The sequence below is a fragment of the Macaca fascicularis genome, chromosome 8 (assembly GCF_037993035.2).
Source record: "Macaca fascicularis isolate 582-1 chromosome 8, T2T-MFA8v1.1".
NCBI classification, from domain to species: Eukaryota; Metazoa; Chordata; class Mammalia; order Primates; family Cercopithecidae; genus Macaca; species Macaca fascicularis.
Window position 1 is genome coordinate 140,071,466 of NC_088382.1, and position 20,595 is coordinate 140,092,060.

General features: G+C 48.6%; 1 protein-coding gene and 1 long non-coding RNA gene across 9 annotated transcripts in view; one reads left to right on the forward strand and one right to left on the reverse strand.

The window, feature by feature from the left end:
* Positions 1-18,249, reverse strand: part of ASAP1 (ArfGAP with SH3 domain, ankyrin repeat and PH domain 1) — a 396,678-nt gene extending 378,429 nt beyond the window's left edge. For 5 of the 7 annotated variants that reach the window (XM_065519634.1, XM_045399283.2, XM_005564080.4 and 2 more), the window contains exon 1: positions 18,049-18,249. The gene's annotated coding sequence lies outside the window, so the exon portion shown is untranslated. Of the gene's footprint in view, positions 1-1,823; positions 1,913-18,048 lie in introns of all 7 variants that reach the window. The other 2 variants (XM_073999459.1, XM_065519631.1) reach the window with 1 other exon arrangement.
* LOC135964819 (uncharacterized) lies at positions 16,761-19,609 on the forward strand. 2 transcript variants are annotated; one of them, XR_012416641.1, is made up of 2 exons: positions 16,761-16,894; positions 19,496-19,609. It is a non-coding gene; the product is annotated as an uncharacterized lncRNA (long non-coding RNA). The 2 variants fall into 2 exon arrangements; XR_010577489.2 differs by lacking the exon at positions 16,761-16,894 and adding an exon at positions 19,184-19,308.
* Positions 19,610-20,595: the final 986 nt, after the last annotated feature.

A 20,595-nucleotide genomic window follows, 5' to 3' on the forward strand; every position in this document is an offset into this window, starting at 1 on the left:
GGGAGAAGAAATCCATAATTTCAGAGTTCAACCATCCCCACCACTGCCGCTGCTTCCACTCTCACCAGCATTAAGCATTTGCAGACAGCAGATACTGCTTGATATGGTTTGGATCTGTGTCCTCACCCAAATCTCAGGTAGAATTATAATCCCTAGTGTTGGAGGAGGGGCCTGGTAGGAGGTGATTGAATCATGAAGGTGTTTCTAATGGTTTAGCAGCATCCCTCTAGTGCTGTCTCGTGATAGAGCTCTCCCAAGATCTGCTTGTTGAAAAGTGTGTGGCACCTCCCTCCTCTCTCTCTCTTTCTCCCACTCCACCATGTAAGAGGCACCTGCTTTCCCTTCGCCTTCCACCATGACTGTAAGTTTCCTGAGGCCTCCCCAGCAGCAGAAGCCTGTACAGCCTGCAGAACCGTGTGCTGATTAAAACTCTTTTCTTCATCAATTCTCCAGTCTCAAGTAGTTCTTTATAGCAGTGCGAGCATAAACTAACACACCGGTTAGAAAAAAAAGGTAAGCCAAGCCCATATCATTCTTCCACTCACAACCCTCCGAGAGCTGCTTTTGTTATTCAGGGCAAAAGCTAAAGTCCTCAAAATGCCCAGCAAGGTTGAGCCCTCATCTCCAACCCATCAACCTTTTCCTGCACCGACTTTCTTGTCACTCACTCCACTCCAGCCACACTGGCCTCCTTGAGGTTCCTTTAATGTGCCATGCATGCAGCTATCAGGGTCTCTGCACAGGGCAGGCCCTGTGCTTAGGAATCGTTTCTCCCCAAACTGCCATGTGCTCACTCCCTTAGCTCCTTTGGGTCTTTGCTTAGTGTCATGTTCTCAGGGAGAGCTTCTCTGAACACCCCATTTAACAATGCACACCCTCCCCAGCACGCCCCAGCCTCCTCTCCAGATGATTTTTCTTCCACAAGGACTATTTGTCATCTCATACACCATCCATTTCATGTTTGTTTGCTATCTGTTGCCCCACTGGAATGTAAGGTCCATGAGGATAGGGATTTTTCTGTCATGTTTGCTACTATTATCCAGCCCCTGGAATACCACTGGCATGCAATGTAAATGCAAACAAATATGCGTGGAATAAATATCAAGGTTCCCAGCTGAGTGTCTGGGATGAGGATGCATGAGGAGTCATTACTGGGCAGAGACGGCAGAGCAGGAGTGGGTGGGGAAGGGGGACTTCATGTGGCAGGTCATGGGGAAAATGGCTTGGCCACTCCGTTCAGTGGCTATTTTTAAGACATCCAGAGCTGAGGAGCTTTTACCTGCTTTTCTTGATATTTCAAAGAACTGGAGAGCAATGGGGACTTCACAGTTATACCTGTCAGTAAGAGTTATCATGACCTCCCAGGAGCCACCATGTCTCCCCCCTTCCTCCCCGGGACTCAGGGACTCCTCTTGTTACTGACAATGTGTTTACTCCTATGAAAAGCAAGCCCTTCCAGAGGCCAGCTCTCTCTTCCCACCTCTGATTAATTAGGTTTCACAAGCACCAATAAGCCCCTGCCGAGAATCCCACATGTGGACAGGGTTCAGTGTAGAACAACCGACATTTATTCAGGGCCTCTCAGGTGCCACATACTTGGCCTATAAGATCCCAATTGAGTCTCCACCATACTCTACAGGGGGTATTGACAGTGCAAGTGGAAAGGAGAGGAAACTGAGGTTCAGAGGAAAGAAGGTGCCAAAGGTCACCAAGCAAGGGACAGAGCCAGATTCCACGAAGGACTCCAACCCAGGACTATGTGATACCAGAGTTTACACTCTCTCTGTCATACCACACTATCTCTAAGACATGGAATAACTCACATTGTTCCTTTTTCATCCTTCAAAATCAGTGCTTCTCCCCTTCAGTCTGAATATCCTCTCAATGCAATGCACAAGGAGGCCAACACAACCTGGAGATGAAGGAGTTACAGTTAAGCCCCAACAGAGGGATGTTTCTAAAGCACAACTAACAAATCTCATCTTCCTGGCGGCAGGATTAAGACCTACCTTCTTCTCAATTTCAATCTAGTTCCTGCTCACTGTGCTGCTGTATCTTAAGCCTCTGGCTCCCATCTCTTCCACATCCCACCACATCAACCTCTTCTCCAATCCCTGACACACACTAGTCGTGGTCACCGTCCTGTTGCCTGTTCAGTCTCCGCACTTGGCTACAAAGCACCTGCCCCACCAATGACTATATGGTGACTCATAGGCCACCATCTGAGAGAACTTTGGGGATTCCCTTTTCCAATACAGTCATGCAGTGGATCAAAAGTCACTTCACCTCTAGAGGAACCGTCCCTGTTCAGTTTCCATCTCATTCTCTAGACTGGGAATATTTACTTTGAATCACCTGCTCCTAGTATAATACCAATGAAGTTCCCCAAAAATGCCACTGGAGGCATGTCTAAAATATAAAATTGGAAGGAATATTCATGCCAGCGCTCGCTAAATTAAAGCCACAGGACTGTCTATAGTCAGACACATGTGGCCACCTTCTGGGTCAGTCTTTAGGCCAAATGCCAAATCATCACCACCACCATCATCATCATCATCACTATCACCATCACCACCATCATCATCACCACTATCATTACCATCACCACCACCACCATCATCATCACCACTATCATTACCATCATCATCACCACCACTGTCATCAGCGCCACTGTCATCACCATCATCACCATCACCACCACCATCATCACCATCATCATCATCATCACCACCACCACCACTACAATCATCACCACCACCATCACCGCCACCACCACTATCATCATCACCACCACCATCACCACCACCACCACCATCTTAATCACCATCACCGCCATCTTCATCACTATCACCACCATCTTCATCACCATCACCACTATCAGCAGCGGCAGCAGCACCATTATCATCACCATCACCACCATCATCATCACCATCATATAACTACCATCATCACCACCATCATCACCATCATATAACTACCACCATCATCACCAACACCATCATCACCACCATCATCATCACTATCATATAACTACCACCATCATCACCACTATCACCATCATCACCACTATCACCATCATCATCACCACCACCACCACTGTCATCATCACCACCATTATCACCATCCCCCTACCATCATCATCACCATTAGAACTACCACCATCATCATCATCACTACCATCACCACCATCAGCACCATTATCATCTCCATCACCACCATCATCATCGCCACCACCACCATCATCACCATCATCATCACCATAATAACTACAACCATCATTACCAACCACCATCATCACCACCATCACCACCACCACCACCACCGCCACCACCACCACCATCAGCAGCAGTAGCACCATTATCATCACCATCACCACCATCACCAAAACCATCATCATCATCACCACCACCACCACCATCATTATCATTGTATTAATTTGCTAGGGCTGTCATTAAAAAGTACCAAAATTGGATGGCACAGAAACTTATTCTCTCACTATTCAGGAGGCTAGAATTCCAAAATCAACATATCAGCAGGGCCACACCCTCTCTTGTTCTTCTCACAGAGAATCCTTCCTTGCCTCTTCCTGGCTTGTAGGTTGCCAGAAATACTTTATGTTCCCTGACTTGTAGCTGCATCACTGCAGTCACAGGGGTGTCTTTTCCCTGTGTGCCTTGACATTGTCTTCCCTCTGTGCATATCTGCCTCTAGGTCCTAATTTCCTTTATAAGGACACCAGTCATTTTGGATCCAGGCCCGCCCCAATGACTTCATTTTAATTTTTATTTCCTCTGTGGAGAGCTTACTTGTAAATAAAAACACAATGTGAGGTTTTAGGGGTTAGGACTTCAACACACCTTTTGGAGGGACACAATTCAACCCGTAACAGTCATCTTCATCACCCCTGTCATCAGGATAGCTAACACTTCCTCTCCCCCTAGTTCCATGTGCCAGACACCACTCTCACTGTTCTCCATGTCTCACTTTAGATAGTTCTCTTGACAAAACCCATGAGGCAGAAGTCTTATTCTCTCCATTTGACAGGTAACAAAACTAAGGCTCTAAGAGGTTTGAAACTTGCTTGCAGTCAGCAAGTAGACAGTAAAAAGCCAAGTTAGGACCCACACCTAAGTCCAGGGTCCAAACTCTTACCAGCCACCCATACCACAGAAGCGACGTTGTTTCTGGTGTATGATTACCCTCTGCAGACTGTTTCAGGTCCCATGTGATTACCATCTGCAAACACTTAACACTATTACTTTCTTCAAGCTGGAAGTTTAAAATATCATTACTGAACTTAAATTACCCCAACCAACTTTCAAGGAGAACACTCCCACCCCTCCACCCACCCACACCCCTCCACACACACACACACACACACACACACACGTTCTGTCCATTAAGATTCTTTGGGAAAAATGAGTTTTGAAGAATAATGCATGTATACTTCGCTGACTAATTCATGTGGCCCTGCTTATGCAAACTCCTCAATTTGCTGTTCTCTATAATAGCTGCCTGGAGGGCCTCCACTCATTTCATGACGATACATCCCAGGGCCTGGGCAACGTGCCCCAGTAGATGGCTCCTGATTGCCCAGGAAGTTACAGGGTGGCCAATGGAAAGATCACCGGCTTGAAATCAGGAAGCCTGAGACTAAGTCTTGGCTTCCATTTCCTCCTCCAAATGAACTCCTCTGAGCACCAGGGCCCCGATCCTTCTGGACCTCAAAGACAACTCAAAAAAGCTTCTCAAATTTAGCAAAAGAGAGATTGTCAAACTCTCAGCTAAAAAGGAACGAAGGAATAATTCATTCATCAAACATGAATTAAGCATCTAGTCTACTCCAGGATGGGCAGTTTGCTAAGTGGATATGAAGGACTCACCAAGATAAATAAAATAGCAAGGAGAAAAGAAAACCTGTGTGTGTGTGTGTGTGTGTGTGTGTGTGTGTGTGTGTGTTAGGATGGCACTTTAATGTATTTTTTTACTCACTCATCCCTCAGTAAGGCAAGTTATCTCCATTTCACAGCTGAAGAAATGAAGGTTTGGCAAGTTGGGTGACTTGTCTAAAGGCGTTCAGTGAGTAAAGCAGAGAGCCAGGGCTGACCCTGGGTCTGAGCAGTTGAAACGTCCAGCTGCTTTCCTCTGCCCCTGACCACCTGGGCACAGGGATGGAGACTGAAGCTTGTTAAGCAGGAAGGTGACCCAATCTGAAGTTTTAAGGAGATTTCCCTGAAGCAGCTCAGACGATGGGCTGAGGGCAGTGAGGTAGGAGAGGGCTGGATGATTCCGGAGAAACCACCCAGAACACTGGCCGGAGGCAGGAACTATGGGATGGACAGAAGGGGCTGGACTGCAGACGCTGGGAAGGTATACTCAGAATTGGTTTGGGTTGGAAGAAGAGCAAGAAGGAAAGACAATGAGTGACAGGCATGAAGGGAGTCTTCTCTCTTCTCAAGCTCAGACCTAGAAAGCAAGGATGTAGGGAAAACCATGTCACAGCTCCACTTCCTGTTCCACTTAAGCAGCAGCCAAAGTGCTGCAGCTGTGGGAGGAGAAGACAGGAGGAAGGGAGGACACAGACTGGCGTCTCCCTCAGCTCGTTTTCCAATGAAGCTGGGAACCGACCACTCCAACGGACGCACACACTGGAAGGACCAGGAGGCTGAGGAGGTGACTATGTTTTGAGACACAGACATGACTCAGCCTTGCCAACTGGCCAGAAATCAGTGTCATGGCTCTCTCTCTTGCCCATCCCCCTCCAAATGATCCCCACGCCAGCCAATCCTAATGCCTCCCCATCTTCCCTCCCAGACTCCTATAAGAGCATCAGAGCTGGTCTTCCTCCTCCCAGACCCTGCCCTCAACCACCTAATCTATTCAGTCCAATGTAGCCAGAGCCACCTTTCCAACAGGCAAGTATCACATCACCCTCCTGCCTTAAGCCTTCAGTGTTTCCTCAGTGGCTTCAAGATAAAGTTCAAGCTCCAGGATATGGCTCCTGCTTCCTCCTCTGACCTCAACACATCCTACCTCAAACATTAGGTTCCAACCATATCAAACCACTTGTAATTCCCAGCACATACTGTGCTACTGGTACCATTCACATCCTCGCTGAGGTTCCCTACACCTAGAATTTCCTTCCCTTCCTTCCATTCTTTACTGGCTGGTTCCTATTCGTTATTTAAGATTTGGCTCAAGGATCACACCCTGTAACAAGTCTTCTCTAACCCTCCCTGCAAGGTGCAGTCAGGCACCTCTCCCTAAGTGCCCATTACATGTTATGTTCCTGCAGGACCACACTAAACACGCTGGCTCATAATTATCTGGGTATGTCTGGCCCCCATTCATATGAGAACCAGGTTCCAGGACAGCAGAGTATGCAGCACAACCGCTGGCATGTGGTGGGCGCTTAATACAGAAAGACAGAGACAGAAGGGGAAGAGTAGGGAGAGGTAGAGGAGGAAGAAGAGGAGGAAAGGAGGAGAGGGAGGAGTAGGAGGGCGGAAAGGGGGAGGATGAGGAGGGGGAAAATGGCGAGGAGGAAGAGAAGAAGGGAGAAGAGGAAGAAAGGAGGAGTGGGAAAAGAAGGAGGAGGAGGAGGAAGAAGCCGGGAGGAAAGAAGGAGAGGGAGGAGAAAGGGGGAAATGGGGAGGAGAAGGAGGGGGAAAAAGAGGGGGAGGAAGAGGGGAAGAGAGAGGAGGAAAGGAGGAGGGGGAAAGGGGAAGGGGGAGGAAAGGGAAGGGGGAGGGGGAAGAGGAAAGGAGGAAGAGGGATGGGGGAAGAGAGGCAGGAGGAGGGGAAAGATGGGGAGAAAGGAGAGAGGGAGGAACGGAGGTTGAGAAGAGGACGACAAATGTTACAGGTACTCAAAAAAGAAAATTATCACAATAGTAAAGATCAGGAAAGGCTTTGCAGAGATGGTGCACCTGAGCCATGCTTTAAATAATAAGCTGGGTTTTTGGCAGATGGTGAGGGTAGGGAAAGGGCATTTCGGATGATGGGAACAGCAAGACTGTAAAAGTATAAAGGTTCTTCATTTTGGAAAAGAATTCAAACAGGGTGGTGGGCTAAAGCCTAGGGTGAATGAGGAAAGTGTAGTGAACTCAGAACCTTCTAGGTGTCACGTGAGTTGTCCATCCCACTGTGCATTCATTAAGGCATTTTTTAGTTACAAATAACAGAAAACTCACATCAGAATAGTCTAAAGGCAGTTGTTTGATGTCTCATTCTTTCCATTTTTCTGCTCTGACACCCTCAACACATCCTCCCTAAGCTAGGCTCCCTCACGGTCCCAAGATGGCTGCCATGGTTCCAGGTATCACACGCTAACTCCAGTATGTCCTAGAAAGGAAGAGGGGCTTTTTCTTCCTACGTCTCTTTTTAAGATGCAGAAAAATCTTTCTTCACCCTCACCGCCAGCCAATTTCCCTTCATATTTCATTGGCCAGAGCTCTGTCAGTTGCCCACACCTAACCCAATCACTGCCAAGGGGAAAGGGACCCAGTGATTCATCCGCTGGAGGGTGGACTTCTGAAGATCAATGTACTGCCAGTGAAAAAGAAGGGGAAAGGATGTTGGGTAAGCAACCACTGTCTGCTACACCTGGTCGCTCACTCGCCCCCGCAGTATGCTGCTCAACGGAGTATAGACTGCAAATATCCCACATCTCCGCCCTGCTGCCATTCTATTTTAGGGCTGAGGAAGTAACTGTCCTAGGAGAGGAAACTTGCTAACGGCTATTATGGGAAGGTCTATAAACGACACCGTAGTTTGCTTTTCTAGATCAGGAGTTCTGTAACAGTGGAGGCATAGGAAGTAGCAAGGATGACTGCATTTCAGAGAGAAGCCCCAAATGCCATTTTATTTTAGCTAAGAGTTTCACCTTTCTCCTTGAAGACATTTTCCTTAGACTGCCCCAAAAATAGCCAGCACATTCCTACCACAAAGACTTTGATCCAGCTATTCTCAGTCTTGAATACCCTTCCCTTCTCTCCCTACTTAGGGAAATCCTGCCTATCTTGGAAGAGTAAAGCTCAGACTCTTCTTTCACAAAGCTTTCTCTGACCACCCCGCTGGGAGGACTCTCTCCCTTCCCTATACACATATGACTGTTCCTTGGTAACTCTCCCATGCTGTTGAGTGACACTGGTGCCAAATTATTAACAGTTACATATCTTTCTCTTCTATTCAACTGGAAGGTATTCTATCAGGTGGACTTTGATTTTTCATCTTCACATCCTAAGTGCTTGGCATATAGCAGGATATGCAGGAAAGTTTGTGCAATGAAAACTCTTAAAATTTAATTCACTCTTTCATGCTTCTTCTCCCTACTGATCATGCAAATGAGAACCCTTATCTCATTTTGAAACCCACTCATTTTTGTTTAGTACCAGTTATGTGTCAGGCACTCACTTAGCCACTTTCCTTATGTATTGTTTTATTTGACACTCTTAAAAAACTGTGAGAGTTTTCACAACTTACAGAATAGAAAATTAAAGCTCAGGCAGGCTAAGAGAAAGGCTAAAAGCAGACTCTTTCAAGGCCACATGAAGAATTAGGGCATGGAATTAAAATTCAAGTCTGTAGAGGCAATATTGTATCATGGTCAAGAATATGGGTATTGAACACAGATCGCCTTGCTTAAAATCTTGCCACTTACAAGGGCCGAGCATGGTGGCTCACGCCTGCAATTCCAGCACTATGGAAGGCCAAGGCAGGTGGATCACTTGAGCCCAAGAGTTTGAGACCAACTTGGGCAACACAGCAAAACTCCATATCTACTAAAAATACAAAAATTAACTGTGCCTGGTGACGCACACCTGTGGCCCCAGCAATTAGGGAGGCTGAGGTGGGAGGATCACTTGAACCTGGGAGGATTACTTGAACCTGGGATTGCAAGGATGCAGTGAGCTGTGATAGCGCCATTGCACTCCAGCGTGGGAGACAAGAGTGAGACCTTGTCTCAAAAATAAAAATAAAAATAAAAAAAACTTGCCACTTACTAGCTATATGACCTCAGGGAAGTTAGCTAGTCTCTGAGTATTTCGGGTTCCTCATATATAAAATGGGAGTTAGAAATAGTGCCTATTTCATAGGGTTACTATGAGGATTAAATGAGCTCATAGAGGAAAACTGCTTACAATGGTAATGACATATATTAACAAGCAATACATAATAGCGATCATTATCGATTCCAAGTCCAGTGGTTTTCCCACAGCATCATAACAAATGCTCCTACCCTCCACCCGCCAAGTCACCTTAGGCGGGAAAGAATGACCTAGCCAAAGGACAGCCCACTGGGGGGGTCATGAGAACCACTGTCCAGAGGAGGAGCTGCAAAGAACAGTGGGTCAAAGATCACAAAGGCAATGACGTGCAAAAATTCCATCCAGGAATGGCGCTCTGCGACAGCTCGGCCCATATTGATGGCGTCCTGAGGGAACTTCTAGGGGAAAGGCACATGAGACAGGAAGCAGGTCAGCTCCCCAGTGCCCAAATACTGACCATACACCAAAGAATAGCCCCTTAGCTCGAACAAGCTTTGAAGACCTGAAATGCTTACAGCCCATCCCCTGAAAACCCAGTGCCCACAGTGATTACAGGGCAAGGTGAAGGGAGTTCCCAAGGCAAGATGGCTGCTGGAAGGCACGTTGTCCCATCAGCCTTGAGGACAAGACTGACCCTTCACCCCTCCGAGGCTCCTATACTGCCATACCTATTATCGCACTGTAACCTGGTGGGGAGGGTGACTCAGGACAGGAGCTACCATCCCCTTTACGCAGGTGGGGAACTGAGGTCCAAAGAGGATAAATGGCTACTATGTGAGGTCACATAACTAGTCAGTATCCATTCCAGACTAGAACTCAGGACTTCTGAGTCTCAATTCAGTGATATTCTTCATTATCTTAGTACGTCTTTTGCATCAGCATTTGTCTTCTTCAAGCACATGCGTTTCCTTTCCTTCTTCTGAAATGTTTATTGTCTTGCCTGTGCTAGGCTCGGTGCTAGGCACTAGGGGTTACAGAAATGATCATGGCCCTACCACCCCCCTTGCACCTCCAGTAGGCACTGCGGCAGGTGAATGCACAGGACGCGCTCAGTAAGTGCTTGCTGATATGAATCCAATTGTCTCATTACTAATGTTCCGTTATAGATTTCGGTTCTTTCCCCAAAATGGCAATTTTTACATTTTTATAAATGTTCTTTCTTTTCCTGGTCTGAAAAAGAAGACTGAATATTAAGCTAGCTGGTTGCCACTTGGTGTCTCCCAGGAAGACAGGAGAACCGAGACCCCTTTATAAAATCAGGACTCCCAAAGAGATCAAAGTCTCCTCTAAAATGAGTGCCTGAATTATTCCTCTCATCAGCCCAGAGGAACAGCAAGAAAGCAGGATCTGAGTAAGGAAAAAAGGCTTCCGTGCAGATTTTACAGCCTCTGGGTGTGACTGTGGAATCCACCATATGCCATTGGTCTGGGGTCAAAATCATGGGCCCAGAAGCTCCTACAGAAACTTTTCCAGGACCCAGGAAACACTTAGGGCCTTTGCTGAAGTGTAACACTGCTCTGTGGAGACACCTCTGCTACCCAGGATAGGTGGGGCTCTCCTGAGGCATGAGCCACTTAGCCCCCAAACCAGAAGACACAACAAATGCGAGGACTGGCTCCTCTAGAACAAACCTAGAGCAATCTGAAAGAGAACATCAATATATTTAAAATGAAGATATAAAACATGAAACAGAACCCCTAAAGAAAGAACAGGACCCAAGGATGGAAGGGCAGGATGAACTGAAAAAGAACTAAGAATTTCTAAAAGTAAAATGTATAGTCATTAAAATTATAAACTCTCGCCTGTAATCCTAGTACTTTGGGAGGCTGAGACAGGAGGATCGCTTGAAGCTAGGAGTTTGGTTTCTTTTGAGACAGGGTCTCGTTCTGCCACCCAGGCTGTAGTGCAGTGGCACCATGTTGGTTCACTGCAGCCTCGACCTCCCTGGGCTCAAATAATCCTCCCATGTCAGCCTCCCGAGTAGCTGGGACTACAGGAGTGCATCACCATGTCTGGCTAATTTTTGTTATTTGTTTTTTTGTTATTTTTGGAGAGATGAGGTCTCACCATGTTGCCAAAACTGGTCTCGAACTCCTGAGGCTCAAGCAATCCATCTGCCTTGGCCTCCCAAAGTGTTGGGCTTGCATGCATGAGCCACTGCACCTGGCCACTGAAGCCAATCCAAAAATAAAAAATAAATAACCAGGCAAGGTGGCTCACGCTGGTAGTCCCAGCACCTTGGGCGGCTGAGGCAGGAAGATCACTTGAGCCCTGGATTAGAGGCTGCAGTGTGTTATATTGGCGCCACGGCACTCCAGCCTGGGCAACAGAGCAAGATCCTATCACTTAAAATAATAATAATAAAAAAAATTAGGCTGGGAGTGGTGGTTCACTGTAATCCCAGCACTCTGGGAGGCCGACGCAGGCGGATTACCTAAGGTCAGGAGTTCAGGACCAGCCTGGCCAACATGGTGAAACTCCATCTCTACAAAATACAAAAATTAGCCAGGCGTGGTGGCACACGCCTGTAATCTCAGCTACTCAGGAGGCTGAGGCAGGAGAATCATTTGAACCCAGGAGGCAGCAGTGGCAGTGAGCCAAAATCGCGCCACTGCACTCCAGCCTGGGTGACAGAGCAAGACTCCATCTCAAAAAAAAAAATAAAAATTAAAACTCAATGATGAAAAAGGTTCAAGAAATGTGGTAACACAGCTAAGCAACTGAAGCCAATATACCTGACTCAGCCTCCTTGCTCAGTGTCTGTTAGTTGCTGGGCACTGTGCTGGGCACAAAGAGCCAAGAGGAATAACATAGAGTCCCAGTTCCCAATCCCCTTCAAGATGCCCCAGCTCACAGGTGAGGAACTACATGAGCAAACACATTTCCCTGCAAGACAGCTGTAATAACGGTACCATCTACGGGCCCCTCGTGCTGCCTGCTTTTCTTACATTATCTCAGTTAAGTCAGTACGGTCAGTGCAGACGACAAGGAAAGGCGGTGACTACAGTAGACCCCAGAATCTCCTGGTTTTCCCACCCACCGACCATTCCATTGAGCCATCCTGCATCCCCCAAGGTCATAGATCTCAGAAGAGAACAACTATAATGGAATGCCTGGGCACCCTTTTTACATTTCTACTCAAAAGGAAATTATTTGGATAGAAAACTACAATGAAATAGGCACACAGTATTGTTACACACAAGCTGAGTTTTTACAAAGGCAGAAGCCTTGACCAAAAATTCATGATTGGCTTTGAAAGGGGAAATGCCAACATCCCCCAGAAGCCGCGGGTGGGTGCTGTGTTGACTCCCCTCTTCCTGTTCTGCCCACGGCTGATCCTCCCCGGCTGGCTTCTACGTAACTCCCACCACAGCTGGGGAAGTACTGACAGGCACTCTTCTTTATCCCAAACCAGGCTCCAACCGGGATCCCGCCACTGGAGGGACATACTTACTTTTGTTTTCCTAACTCTGTGCACCTTCGCACTTCCTGACTTAGGCCAGTGAAGGAAGAGGAAACATCAAAAAGATTACAAGACAAGCTTAGTTTCTGGCATTTCCAAGGGATGGGAGCTGAAGGGGCTGGCAGGGTGACCCCAGGCAGCAGACGCCCTCGGTCGCTTTGTAACTCAGCACGCCGGTGGCCAAGAGAGCTCATATGCCTCTCCAAAGTGCTTAAGGTCTCAAGAAACCGTCTGTTTCTGGGGAGGATCTGGGACAGGAGCCCATTTTCTCTAAATAACTGAGAGGACTTCAGAAATCTGGTCTTAATTACCCCCTCGCAGCGACGTGGCTACACAGCACATCATGGTGTGTTTCCTTTACTCTCAGAAGATGGGGCCACCAGTGGGCCAGGCCCTCCAGTTGCTTCTTCCCCTAAGGACTCAGACGATCTGTCCTAATCGAACCACACAGTCCCTCCTGACCTCTCTTGGGGCCAATGGCCTGCTCTGGGAACAGGGCTGGCTGAGGTTAGGGACCTGGTTGCAGCTTTGGAACCAAGGTTTTAGTCGTACAAAAGGAACAATTGCAGGGATGCGTGCTGTGCTGGGCATGAACTGTGAGTCAATTCTGAAGTCAGAGGACCCAGCCCACACCCTGCCCATCCCTTCCTGGGAGAGGACTTGGGGTCCGGAGGGGGAGCTGGTAGAGGGTTTGCACGGGTTAGTAAATTTAATTTTTTCAAGAGGCCGGGTGAGAAGTTAGTGTCCCTGGGTTGAAAGTGAACAATCGGGCCGACAGCTGGAGAATGCACAGCGAAATGAGTCCTCAACTCCAACTCTTCACAGAGGCCTGGCATAGAGAAGAGCTCTGACGAAGGAGTGACTGTGAGGACACAGTAGAGGCTGACTCCCGCCCGTGCATCACTGCAGCCACGGTAACATGCCTCTGACCTTCTCTTCCCCGTGGGTTAGGAACCTCTCCCCAGAGCTCCCATAACACCCTCCTTTCCCACGCTGCAAAGATATCCACATCCTCACTCCCAAGACCTGTGAATACATTAGGTTACATGAGTTATCCTGCAATGGAAAATGAAGGTTGCAGATGGAATCAAGGTTGCCAAGCTGTTGATCTTAAAATAGGGAGAATAGCCTAGATTATACAAGTAGCCCAGTGGGATCACTTTAAGGGCCCTTCAAGGTAGAAGAAGAATCCAGAAGGGAGAACCAGAGAGATGGAAGCTTGAGAAGGATGAAGACCAACGTTGCCGGCTTTGGAGGTGGAAGAAGGAAACTATAAGCCAAGATATGCAAGTGGCCTCCTGATACTGGAAAAGACAAGGAAACAAATTCTTCCCAGCGCTGCCAGGACTAACACACTTTGCTAACACCTTGATTTCAGTCAGTGAGATCCATTCTAGACTTCTGACCTCCAGAACTGTAAGATAGTAAATTTGTACGATGTAAACCATGAAAGTTTGGGGTAATTTGTTACAGCAGCAATAAGAAACTAATACACTATCATTATGCTTATCCTAATATAATGCAATTTTTATTTATATGTCTATCGCCCCCATCAATAATAATAATAGTAGCTAACATTTGTTGAATGTACCCTTACTGTGAGCACTTACTATTTGGTAAGGCCAGCACCAAGCATTTCATTCACATAAGATACTAAAAAAAAAACCAGGTAATTTCAATTGAACACACGATGAAGGTAAAGACAGGGGTCTAAAAGTAGGGGAGGGAGTTAAATGCATCTTCGAGGAGATAAAGACACAGGTGCTTTTTAAAGATGAGTAGCAATTAGTCTAGGAGAAAGGAAGAGCATCCCCGGCAGGGGGAAGAACGTCAGCAGACACTCAAGCACTCTGGCAACTTCACAGCAGGCTGGTAATAATGTTTCTAGCCTGTAAGTCTCCTCAGAGATCCAGGCCTCCTGCCTGCCTGAAATCTCCACAGGATGCCTCCTAGACATCTCAAATTTAGGATGGCTGATATAGAACCTGATTTTCTCCATGAGCATACTCCTCCTAGTCTTCCTGTCTCCCACAACACCACCATACACCCAGCCGTTCAAGCCAAAACCCCAGGAGTCACCCTTGAGTCCTTCCCCTTGCCTCATTCCAATGTAATCTATCACCAGATCTCATCAATGCTATCTCCAAGATCTAAGTAGCCTCTGCCCACTTCTTTCTACCTCCATTGCTGCTGTCTAGTTCTAAGCCACCATCCTCTTTCCTCCTTAGTGGTCTTCCTGCTTCTACACCTAGCCCCCTATGATCCATCCACTCTTCACAAAAGCAGTCAAAGCTATCTCAAAAATGTCAATCAGGCTGGCCGTGGTCACTCACCTGAGGTGAGAAGTTCAAGACCATCCTGATCCACATGGCAAAACTCCATCTCTACTAAAAATACAAACATTAGCCAGATGTGGTGGTGCATGCCTATCATCCTAGCTACTCAGGAGGCTGAGGCAGGAGAATCACTTGAACCCAGTAAGGCAGAGGTTGCGGTGAGCTGAGATCGTGCCACTGCACTCCAGACTGGGCAACACAGCTAGACTCTGTCTCCAAAAAAAAAAAAAAAAAAAAAAAGCAATCAGATCTCACTGCTGAGCTTAAACTCACCAAAGCTTCTCTTTGTACTGGGTGGAGGGACTCTCCCCAGCATGGCTTAGAATCAATCGGCTGTGTGATCTCGCCCCTGCCTCCCTCTCAAACTTCACCTTGTGCCCATTCCCCCCATCTCTCCCTTACACTCTAGCCCTGCCTTCCCTTACTCCTTGGAATACACCAAGCTCTTTTGTGCATAGTCAACTTTGTACATTCCCATCCCTCTGCCTGGAATGCCCTCCCCCACAATCTCTCTGCCTGGCCAGTTCCTTCTCCATTTTTCCAATCTCAGAAAGGCTTTCCCTTGCACAACTAGGACCAACTTTGTGCCACCAGCCCCTACTTTGGTTCCAGGTTTGTTTCCTTGATAACAAGGAATCATTCATTTGCTAGAGGTTGTTTATTCTGCTTCTTGCTTGTTGCCCATCTCCTCCAGCGGAATGCAAGCTCCAGAAGGGTGGTGACAGGCCTTTTTCGTCCACCACTGTATCATCAGGACTCCACACAGGACTTAGCATGGCACAGGTGCTCAATACATGGTTGTTCAATTGATGAATTAAAAGAGAAAGTGTGAGGCTGACGTTGAAAGATAAGGCTGGAAACAGAAGGCCTTGAGAACAGGGTCCTATTCATCTTTCCACGACTGGCACCTCCCACAGGGAAGCCACTTAGCAAATGTTTCACTGGATGCATGAAATAAAAATTCAATTCCAGATAAATCTGAGATGTGCTGTCCTTTCTGGGCAAGGCTCCCCAAGAAGTTTCCGCTCCTCCTTAGGCTTCTTAGGAGGTACACGTCTAGGGCATACAGCAAGTGCTTAATAAATGGGGTGACTGCTACTATTGCTCATATGGGGATCAGTCATGCAGCCTCCTAGAAAAGACCTTCCGGAGTCCATGCCAGATGCAGCAGTGGCTGGGTGAAGAAATGGGAGGGGAAAATGAGAACGGAGCAGCAGGATCCAAATACGACTGAGACCTAGGTGGGGAAAGGGCAGGAACAACACTGTCCTGGCTAACTGGGGCTCCCTTCTTTCCTCTAGACTTCAGCCACCTAGGTGCAGCGTGGAGATGCCAGCTGGGACGTGAGTCCTCACAACGGAGGGCTCAATCTGAATGCACACATTCATCTTTGGGCCTGCCAGGCTTGCACTGATTTTGAAAATCTGGCTCGCTGTGGCTGGTGAGGACTGGGGAGGTGTAGAGAATTTCAATTTCCCTCACCAAATGGCAAGCTTGCAAAAAGTCCTTTCTCTCCAACATTATCACATACTAAAAATGAAAAACCAGCCATTCAGAGCTCTCATGAGAAAAATAGATGGGCTGCTTAGCTCACAAGAAACAGGAGGGCTGAAAATCAAGTCTAGAGAACATCATAGGGTACATTATGTGCTAAGATACTGCCCTTTTTTGGACCTGGGAGTTTCTATTTTTCACAAAAGAATGGGATAGGGAAAGTAATTCCCCATATAATAAGCCACTCATTTTATACTTCAAATCCATTTGGTAGCTGAATCTCCAAATCCATTTAGTGGCTCAACAGTAGGGGTTAGGTGATTTTTTTTTTAAGCTCCCTATCTCAAATTATGCAGTTTGAGGCAAATAGCATATCTCAAAAAAATAGCATTACCAGGATAGAAGAGAAGGCACTAAAGTGGTGAAGGTTATGATGCTAAGAAGACATGTTTCCAAATCTGTTTCATGGCTAACAGATCAAAATCTAACACAGAAGGGGCATGGGACTGAGCCTGAAGAAGTGGAAACTACTCCTGGCCACGTGACCTTGGGTAAGTCAGGTCACCTTTCTGGGCCTTCTCAGAAAAGGGGCTGAAATCAGTTGTTCTCCAAGATCTTTTTCTTTCAAAACCTCTGACTGGTTGTTTCCAGAAGACCCGCATTTTCTTAAAGCTGTCTGGTGGCGCTACAATTGCAAAACAGAAAGGCTTTGGGGTGAAGGTTGCAATAGGGATAACCCAGGACTAAAAACCGAACAGCTTTTACAATCCCAAAACATTACTCAGCAATCCAGGGCCTGATGTCATCCCAGAATCAATCACGCCAAGATTATCTAACAGAGTAGACAGGTGAACATGCGAGAGAAAGTTCTTTTTCTTGCCTGATGAGTACAGGTAAAGTTAAGGTCAAGTTAAGGATGATGGTCTGCAGTTGACCATCTGTCTCCCTGAGCTACTGGAAAACCACATTACTAAAGGAAACTGCTTCACAAGTGCCCAACATGAACCCTTGGGATGTATCAAACCGCAGAAAACCGGACGCGGGCAAGTTTCTTTTTTCTTTGAAACTTCATGTCGCTCTCAGAAAATGCAGCAGGTCCCAAAATGGTACAAGCAGAAAACACAAGCCACTTCAGGTCCGCCCGGGAGCAAACACCGAGCTCCAAGTAGGACTCCCCCTACCCCTTTCCTTTCGCTTCGTTTCTCTTCTTTTGCTTTAGGCAAGTGGCCTGGGGCCTGCCAAGCAGCGCCGGGTTCGGGCAGGGGCCGGCGACCGCGGGGAACTTTCCTCTGCCGCGCCAGAGACAATGCCGGGAGGGCTCCCCATCCGCGGGGTTCGGGCCGCCAAGCGCGTCGTCCCGGGCCCTCCCCCGGAGCCGGACGCGAAGCCCCCCCAAGGCAGGCCCCATCCCCGGCCCCACTGCGGGGGCCCCCTCTCCAGAGCTGGAGGCGCAGAGACCCCCCCGCCCCCACCAGGCGGCCTCGTCCGGCCCCGCAGAGCCTGGCCGCGCGTCCCGCACACGCCCCAGCCCAGGGCCGGCGCCCTCCCCGCGGAGAAGGACACCCCGCTGCGAGAGGAGCCGGGAGCCCGCCCGGCGCCCCGTCCCCGTACCCCTCTTCGCGCGAGGTACTGGGCAGGGGGCGCCCGCGACTGTGGGCTACTCCGCCCGGCCCCACCGAGCTCGTCCGAGCGCCCCGCAACTCACCGGGACCTGGCGGGCCGCTGGGCATTATTCCATCGCGGGCTCGGCCGGGCGCTCGCGGCTCTCGGGTGGGAAAGCGAACTGCGACCGGGAAGCGCCGGCGGGGCGGGAGGCGCGGACCCGGGGCTGCCCAGCGTAGAGTGCTCGCCCGCGGCGGCGGCCAGGCCAGGCGAGGCGCGGGAGCCGAGCGCGGCGCAGGAAGGGGCGGGCGACCATGTGCCGAGGGGGAGGAGGCCGCGGCGACGCGAGCGGCTCGCACAATCCCGCTCGGCGGCGGAGGGCGCGGGTTTCAGGAAATCCAAACACTTCGACAGGAAATCGGAATCCTGACTAAGCATTCCCAGCCCCGAGCCGCTCCGCGCCGGGGGCTCCCGCCTCGCTTAACCCTTGGCCCGCCGGCAGCCACGCGGGGGGCGCGCGCGGGGCCCCAGACCTCGGCCCGGGTCGGGCGTCCTTCGCTTTCCGCCCCATGCCCTGGCCGGCCGGCCTCCTCCCTGCCAGAGGTGGAAGGGGTGGGATTTATCCACAGAAAACCCTGGACGCGGAAGGTGCCTTTCTAAGGCCGGGACAGCGGCAAAGGACGTGCCTGTCTTCCATCTGCAGAGGATGGACCTGCACTGTCCTGGCCGTTACCCCTATTTTCAGTAAAGGAGTGACTTCACCAGGCTGCCCCCTTTCACCCCTTCCTCTCTGCTCTTATAATTTCCTCATTTTGCCCAGTGCCAGAGGAACAGGACCTTCCCAGTCAGGATACTATAGGAACAGTATGGAGAGTAATCGTGTGGGCTGCAGGCTCTGTGTCCCATTGGAATATGGCCTTTTTTTCTACTCGTGTTACCTTGAGTAACCCAACTTTCCTGAGCCTCAGTTTGCTTAAATATGAAATGGACGTTAATTCCACCCTCATAGGTTTGATCTGGAAACCGATGTTTAGACAGGGACTGGCACATTGGAAACACCCAAATAAATGATAGCCATGCTTGTCCTTATGATTGCCATTAAAAGACATCAGAGAAAGGAGGATTTTAATTTGTGGGATGTATATTGTGCATATCTATGTCTACTTTCAAAGTCAGAGACGTAGTCTTTCTTTAGAACTTCATTTCCCTCCTAATCGTTGGGCGATTGTTTTTCTTCGCAGCATTTCAGAAACTGCTCTCTGCAGAGGATATGGTTCGTGGCTGTGGCAGACCCCCTTCTGTTGAAATCTGAAACGGAAAACCTCACGAAATTTGGGATTTTGCTCTTAATCTGAGAGTCCGCGTATGGTGGGGAGGTTGTTAAACAGTCTGGGGCGGCTTTACAAAGTTTGGGAAAACCAAAATCAATCTCTGACTGGGCAGAGAGGCCAGACAGCCAAAGAGTGATTCATTGTGGTTTCCCACGGAAATGCCACATTTCGGGGGTGTCTACCTGGAGGATGCAGCTTGGTGGTTTTGCTGTGTTTCAGATTCCTTTGAAACCCAATCAGACTTTGAAGAGGGAACATGCTCGTGAGCGAAAACAGAAGCCTGAAATGAACCTGCTGGGAACTGAAAGTTGGGTACCAGCTCGTTTACTCCAAGTAAGGAACAGATACCAGTTTTAGACCCAGCATTGTTCCTTTTCTGCAATTCTTTCTCCGTGGCCAGCAGCAGTAGGACGAGCTCTGAGGTGGGCACCAGGAGTCCCAAGGTCCTGCTCCAGGCCCTTTGCAGCTGCCGTCCGCTCTGCCTGGTAGAACCCTTGTATGACTGTTCTTGGCACACAGCTCACAGCCCAGAAGTCAGCTCCACAGAGAGGCTCTCCCCAACCATGTGATCTACTTGTCTCTGGCACCTACACCCCACCTCCACCTCTCCCAAATATAGCGCATCCTGTTTGATTGCTTCATAGCCCTTGTCACTGTTTTGATTGGTTGCTTATTTTTTATCTGCCCCCCACTCTCCCCACTGCATGGGTAAACTGCATTACAGCAGTACCTTGGCCTGTTTCCTTAGAACAATGCTGGCCCATATGAGACCATCAATAAACACGTGTTGAATAAATGAAAGAAGCAAACAAACTAGAGTTGTAGATGGGACCCCTGCCTGAGGTAGGGTGGTTCACTCCATCCTGCAGCTCCTTGTAGCTTCCTCTTTGGTGGAGAGATTCAAAAGGGAATGCCCAGTGCAGTGGAAGAAGCACCAGATGGCTCTATTAGTGCTTCTGGAAAGTTAAAACTATAAGTAGGCCAGGCATGGTGGCTCACTACTGTAATTCCAGCACTTTGGGAGGCCGAGGCGGGTGGATCATGTAAGGTCAGGAGTTTGAGACCAGTCTGGCCAATATGGTGAAACCCCCTCTCTACTAAAAATACAGACAATTTGCCGGGCGTGGTGGTGGGCGCCTGTAATCCCAGTTTCTTGGGAGGCTGAGGCAGGAGAATCGCTTGAACCCTGGAGGTGGAGGTTGCAGTGAGCCGAGATCACGCCATTGTATTCCAGGCAGGACGACAGAGTGAGACTCAGTCTCAAAAAAAAAAAAACCAAACAAAAAACTGTAAGTAATTAAGACTGTCAGATGAGATAA